The sequence below is a fragment of the Phytophthora cinnamomi genome, assembly GCF_018691715.1.
Source record: "Phytophthora cinnamomi strain GKB4 chromosome Unknown Contig59, whole genome shotgun sequence".
NCBI lineage: Eukaryota > Oomycota > Peronosporomycetes > Peronosporales > Peronosporaceae > Phytophthora > Phytophthora cinnamomi.
Window position 1 is genome coordinate 73436 of NW_027150992.1, and position 6850 is coordinate 80285.

Here is a 6850-nt window from a genome sequence, read left to right on the forward strand (position 1 = left end):
ACGTGGGAAGAGGGCGAGCCTCTCCTCCGATGGCTTGTCGACTGAACACAGCCATAGCGCTCGACGAATCGTCGACCCGCTGTCGAAGGTCGCGTTCGCCATGTCCTGCCTTGGCGGACGCGCAAGAGGGAGCGTATGGACGCCGACTCTCCGATCCCGTGCTTCAGCACGACGAATTTCAAAGAGGGCTCAAACAAGCGTTTGAGCCCCGCAACGAGTTCCGGTCGAGGGCGGATTCCTCGACCTTCAGCAGGGTAAGCATGACGTCCATGCTTACGCGCAGCGCCACGATATTTTACAAATATCGTGACTACCGATTGACAGGCGATAAGGTCGTCACGTTCATGAAGGGACTTAGAGATGGCCTGTGAAGACCTATCAGTACCGAGTACTCTCAGAATCGATCCCTTGCCATGCAAGAAGAGTTTAGCCTGCGGCAGGCTAACTCACATGTAAGTGCCGAGGCCGCAACCCGCCCGGTAGCGAGGACGGGAGGTCCGGAACCAATGGACCTCTCGAGAACAGCAACTGCTGGTTACCAGCGGCAGGAGGTAACGTGCGATGCTTCCGTTGCGGAAGGATCGGTCACTTTGCACGGAGTGCACAGCTCCCATGCCCCTGGAGGTCGTCGTGGCGATGCTAGGCATCGCCGCGGATAAAAAAAACGCGAACATCCAGTAGGCGCGGGGCGCCCTGCGTAATGCAGTCGCGTGCCGACATCGGCACGCGACACTGAGACTGCAGCGATGAGACAGCTCACTGAAGAAACAAGATGACAGGCCGAACCTAGTCATCTTGAAGGTTTACTCGAAGAGCGAGTGACTCTCTTCGAGCTTTGGTAGTCGAGGCGCGTCGAACAACTTTGTTCGACTACGAACCTGCGAGACTTGACTTCGAGGAGGTAATACACCTCGAAGTCTTCTGGAGTACGACTGGCAACAGGTGCCATCGTAAGACCGAGAAGCGCGTCGTGAACGTGCGCTTCTCTCAAACAACGGTGTTTGTCGAACCTTTATCGTCCTGGACCTGGACGATAAGTTCGACGTGAATGGGCATGCCGTGGCTTGCACGGCATGATCGGTGATAGACTGGAAGAAGCGCACGCTCGTGCGCTTCGGACGCAAGGGAACAGAGAGCGATGGCCCTGTTACCGCAGCGCCGCACCAGCAGGTGCGCGCCTCTCATCGAGACAGCGCTTAATGCTGCTGTCCCAGGTGCCCAGAAGGTGCGCGAGGGCGCACAAGTGAAGAACCCACGTCGCGAATGCTGCCGACGTCGGAAGATGATGTTGGTTCCGGGAGTTACAGCGTGCAGGGACATCCCTGACCCGAAGGGTCAGGTCGACAACGACGCGTCGGCTCGGAGCCGACGCACCCTCTCATGAGGGCTCCGCCAATGAATGGCGTCGAGGTGACGAAGGCGTTCAACTCCGGGAGTTGACGCTGCAAAGTGCGGACGGTTGCAAACGTACCGCACTGACCGTTGCATGCGTCGTGCAGCCCGGCGACGAAGCGCCATGCGATCAAGCCGGGCGATATCGCGCGCCCGCAGCAGGGTCTGCCGGCGAGAGACATCCGTGCAGCCGGGCTGCGAAGAAATACAGCCGGGCGATACGCGCCCCGGGAAGGTCCGCCGAAGCTGTCCACAGCCGGGCCTGGACCAGAAGAACAACTGTGCAGGCCGGCCCGCACAACAAACAGCGCAGCGGAAACGCGCAAGGTCTCGGTCGGACCGAGACGCAACAAGAACGATCTGCTGGGCAGACTGGGCGTACGCCGAATGTCAGACGCTAAGCGTCTTGGCGCCAATACTGGATTCCAGTATCGTGAAGAACTCGCTATCCTCCGACGCGGCGTCGGAGTTGACTTCGCTTCAGCCATGAGCTGGAAGCGCTTCACCGCGACTTGCACGATGGACGCATCAACAGTCTGTTCTTTCAGACAGCGAAAGAACGGAGGCGAGCGAAGAGCTGAGCAGCTCTTCATGGGAATACCACTGAGAGTGAAGACGCTCTCAGTGCGAACGAAGCGAGGCGCTTCGAGGAACAAGGTTGGGACTCGCTGAAGTCGAGTCCCTATTACGAATTGAGGAGTACAAAGACGTACTCCGGAAGAATTCCGCGAGCTTCCGCAGGATAAGGGCATTCAGCACGAGTTGATCTCGTGCCGGGCACAAGTCTGTGTCACGCGGCAGTGGCCACGCCGCGAAGCAATGAAAGCATCGACGACTTCTTGAAAGTCGTCGAAAAGCAAGAGTGCGGAATCAAGTCCCGCACAGTGCTCCGCGTTCTTGTCAAGCCACAGGGCGGATGGCGCATCGTTCATGCCTACAACAAGCTGAACGATGCGACGGTACCAACGCGAACGCCGATACCGAAAAGATGTTATCATCGATTCGATGGCCGGAGCACCGTTTACAGTGCTCTCGACTGCGAGATGGATTTTATCAAATCCTAATGCGTGAGAGCGATATCCCTCTCACGGCAGTGAGCACGCCAGCGGCATGCTCTGGGAGATGCTAGTAATGCCACAGGGCTTAAGAAGCCCTGCGACCTTCAACAGTGCGAGCGCCGTGTGCGCTCGTGCGCGACTTCGCACCGAGCTCGCTTCATGATTTTCATCCACAGCCGGCTGTGGCGGGAAGACCGACGTAGAGATGCACAGGGTGCATCTCCGGAGACTTCGAGCGCATGCGAAACATAAGCTCTACGCGAACCTGAAGAAGTGTATCTTCGGGGCGAGCGAGATACTCGTCCTCGGGTGTCTCGTAGGGAAGAATGGTGTTCGCCTGACCCGGAAAGGTCAGAGTGATAAATGAATGGCCAACGCCTTCAAATGTCAAGGAACTGAGGCGGTTCCTTGGCCACGCTACTTGTGCAAGTACGTGGAGGATTACGCGGGCAAGATCCGCCCGCTGTCACGCTTCTTAAGAAAGAAGCTGTGTGGAATTGACACCCGATTGCCAAAGGCATTCGACAGTCAAGCGGGCTTGACTGAGGCGCCGATCTTGGCAGTGGCGGACCAAGATCGCCCATTTCATCTAGTGTGTGACGCATCCGATTTCGCGATCGGATGCGCGTTATCACACACGATCACGAGGGCCGTGATCGTGTCGTCTACCAATCGCGTCAGCTGAAGCCAGCTGAGCGCAACTATCCGTGCATGAAAGGAACTCCGCTATGCACTCGCAAAGTTCAGGTGTATTGCTTGGAGTAGACCTTTGTGGTCTACACCGACCATATTCTGCGCAGTAAGTCCCACATTTCACAAAGAATGGCGAGATGGCTCTATTCTTTGCGGAGTACAACTTCCGGGTCGAATACAAACCCGGAAGATTGAACTGTGGCCGACGCGTTATCACGTCGGCCGGACTACCGAAGCTGTTGACGATGCCATTGACGCCGTGCGATCAAGCAAACCCACATCTCTCTGTTGATGATGTGAAGGCCGCACGCGCACGACGCGGACGCGAAGCTTTGCTGGCCTATGGCACAGCGCCTTCTGACAAGTCCCGTCAGAAGCTGCCCAAAGCACCTTCGGCGCGTGCACACGCTTTCGTGTGCACGACGGACTGCTTATCTGGCGCGATGACGACAACGCGGATCGCGTTGTCGTGTCAATGACCATGACCTGCGACTCAGGATCATGACGAGTATCATGATGCCCCGACTGCGGACATCTCGGACGTGAAGACTTACGTCCTTCTCACGCGCGACTTCTACTGGCACCACCAGTATATGGGTGCGCAGTACATCCGTGCTTGCGAGGTATGCTCAACGCGTAAGCCTGCGCCATTCGCGCAGGCTCCGTTAATCACTACCGACTCCGTCGGAGTGTTGGAGTCCATGTCTTTGACTTCATCTTTGGTCTTCCCCGGATAGCGGAGGGAAACCGGTGTTGTGGTCTTGTGACCGCTTACAAGATGGTACATCTTGCTGCGGTGCTAGGTGACCGAAGCAGACGGCCCTCCTGTATTCGTGTCCAAACACCATGGCATGCCGATCCGACATCGTGTCGGACAGAGACCCCGCTTCACAGCGCACCTGTAGAAGTGCACTCTGGGAGCCAGCTTTCATGTCGACTGCGGATCATCCGCAGACGGACGGTCAAACCGAGCGCGTGAATCGCGTGCTCGTCGATTTTGAAGAGCTACGCTCACTCGTTCCATACTGGAGCGAGTGCTTATCGATGGCAGAGTTTGCCATCAATAACTCAGTATGCCTCGACCGGGCATACACCGTTCTACGTGAATGCCATGCGGCATCCACGTCTGAGTTTACTCGGGTGATGGCTCCACTTTAAGTGGGGAGGATCTACGACTGCAATACAGCAGCCAGAAACCGCTGACTTACATGGTGTCAGCTGCACAATGACAAACCACTGAGTCTGCGCAGCAGCTCAACGAGCAAGACCACGGGTCGCAGGCGCAGACGCAAACCACGCAGAGGCCGGGCCTCTAGCGGAGAGCGAGCTGATGCTTCAGCCGGATGCAATCAACTTCTACCAAAAGACAAGCCGTGATCTCGGTTTGTCCAGGTAATAAGCTTCTGTTGATCAACAGAAGCTGAACGCAGACAATGGGGCAGAGGCAACACAAATGAATTAAAGTTGTTCATTGGTTTTGTTAGCTACTCAAAACCTGCCTAACATGCAGTTTCATTTCGGACAGTAGCTTGCTCCGCGCTTCATCGGGCCGTTCACTGTGTTGGCACGGCACGGCAACTACACGCTAGATACCGTCAGCATGCGCCTCCATCCGACCTTTTACGTCGGACGGCTGAACCATACCGCAGCACGAGCCATCTGCTCGTGACGAACCTCGGCAGAGCGAGCAGAGCGAGACTGGCCTCGCGACGAGCATCCTAGCGCGCGGACGCGCGGAGCAACCTTCATCTGGGTCCCAACTCGACCTGATATTCGAGGCGGTCTGCGAGACCGCCGCGACTGGCCTTCTGGTTCGCCAGCTCCTGCTTCAGGGCGGCGAACTCAGCGCCCGAGACGCTCGGCGGTCACCCGGTCGTGGAGAGGCGCATACTGATCAGCCCGGGGCTGATCATACCCGGGCGTGTTCCACCCCGCCACCGCCGATCCGTGACGCCCCGGCTCAACCCGCTGATTGTTGAGCGGATTGTTGACCATGATATCCCGAAACGAACCCTCAGGGCTCGTTTTCGTATTCGTGGAGAGGATTTCCTCCCATCAGATACATAGACCGCGGAACGTCTTGCTGGAGGACGTTCCGGAAATGTGAGGGCGTACGGGCAGTACGCCTGGCAGGAAGTAGGCGAGCTGCGGATCATCGCTAGCGCCGAACCCTCACGTGCTAAGAACTTAGCACGGAGCTCTTGTTAGACTTGGAACGTGACGTGTACCCGTTCAGGTCGCGTCGCTCAGCGGACCGCCCTGGGGCACACTTCGTGCACTGAAAGCCCTCAGCGCGCACGGCACATTATGCCTCCTCGCAGCAACTGAGTTGCTCCACTTTCCACGCTTCGAGTACGTCAAGCGATCACGGCTGCTGAATCCGATCACGGTAAGCACTCGGCTCTTGTTGAAGTTTCAACAAAGCTTCCAACTTTGACAAAGTGCCTGCCACTCGGCACTTTGCTGCGAGAAGATGTCTTCTTGCTTGAACCATCGGAGCTCATGAAAGAGTCCGATGTATATCCTTGATGCGTTTCCGCATCAAAGTGCAGCTCGGCAACGCGTCATTTTGATGGCGCTGCATACGTCGCGGCACCTCATCCGGAGGTACCGAGTTCCTACCGGTCCGATCTGGAGCGGACGGCATCCACGGATCGCGCGCGGAGCCGCGCGGAGACCTGAGTTTGAATCACCGCTGCAGCAGCGCGCGAGAACTGAGAGCCCCAGCGGAAGCGAGTGGGGTTCGCTCAATGCGAACGCTTCGAACTGAAGCGTCCGATTCGTCCCTCACGCGGCGAAGTTCTTAGCATGGTCGAGCGATTCGCTCGACACTGAGTCTTACGCTTTGAGGCGAGTCCTCCTCGCCCTCCATGTCTTCATCGTCGTCGTCGAAGTCGCGACGTCGCTCACTTCGCCTTCTGGCGTTCGAAGTAGTCTCGATGGAGAGATGACTCCCCACGACTTCGGACTTCTTCTGAGGCCGCTCATCGTTGAATGAGCGCGGTTTCTTCTCAAACGCGGAGAATTGACGAATGGTCAATTCAAAGATTGACTGCAGGGCGTCTAACCTAAGGGGATGGTGTAACGGGTTACACGTACAAGTGGCTCAAGCCACTGGTATATGAATGGTTATCTTAAAGTTTAGATACTTCCTCACTTGGTGTAAGCACACCATGGATACATTGAAGTGGCCACCACATGAGTGGTCCACACACTAAAAGATCCTATTGGTAGAAAGCGCATCTTTCTACCAATCGAGCAGCAATATGCTGGGGCTCTGACAGCCAGCCCTCAACCCTTTCATAGATGATAAACAGTTTTAGCAGATTTAGGAGGAAGATCAATTTACAAACAATACAGTTCTCATTTTACCTAATCTAGTCCTTGGAGTCTTATTGTTTAATATATTTGTGTATTCAAATATAATTAACCTAAGTAATTACTAAGTACTTACGCTTCCTCATCGTAGCGCAGTGTAACAAAATGTGAGTCAAGTTAGACCCACTACAGCAATCAGTGCTCGACTTGCGGGTTCTCCATGAAGCGTGACGCGTACAACTGCGAACGCAATGTCCGGGCAGTCGATGTCATCAAGGCGCATGAGTGACTGACAGCCTCGCGAAATGGCGCGTCCAACTTGGTCATGGCGTCGCTTGAAACTAGCTTCATGCTGATGTCGACCGTGTTGTCAAGGGATCGCCTCGACC